The sequence below is a fragment of the Arachis duranensis genome, chromosome 10 (genome assembly GCF_000817695.3).
Source record: "Arachis duranensis cultivar V14167 chromosome 10, aradu.V14167.gnm2.J7QH, whole genome shotgun sequence".
NCBI classification, from domain to species: domain Eukaryota; kingdom Viridiplantae; phylum Streptophyta; class Magnoliopsida; order Fabales; family Fabaceae; genus Arachis; species Arachis duranensis.
In genome coordinates, this window is record NC_029781.3 from 59,927,184 (window position 1) to 59,927,490 (window position 307).

Consider the following 307-nt stretch of genomic DNA (forward strand, 5'->3'; position numbering starts at 1 on the left):
ATAGAAGAACCAAAAGGAAATTGGGATCTCAGGACTCCAGAGACTAGGTAGCAGAGCCTAGATCTCAATTGCCTTCCTAGATCCAAGTTCTCAAAGCAATTGACAAGAAATTGAAGAAGAAGCAATAAAGGGAATGTAAATTGAACTCAATTATGCAGAAAATGTTTAAAGAGATTTTGAATGGAGATTGAGACAGAATTTCCTCAATTCTTCAGACCCAAAACTCATAACAAGGAAATGAAAAATGCCCAAGCAAGAACGAGGAAGAAGAGAGATCAATTCTCCTCCCCAATTCTCTGAAATCTCG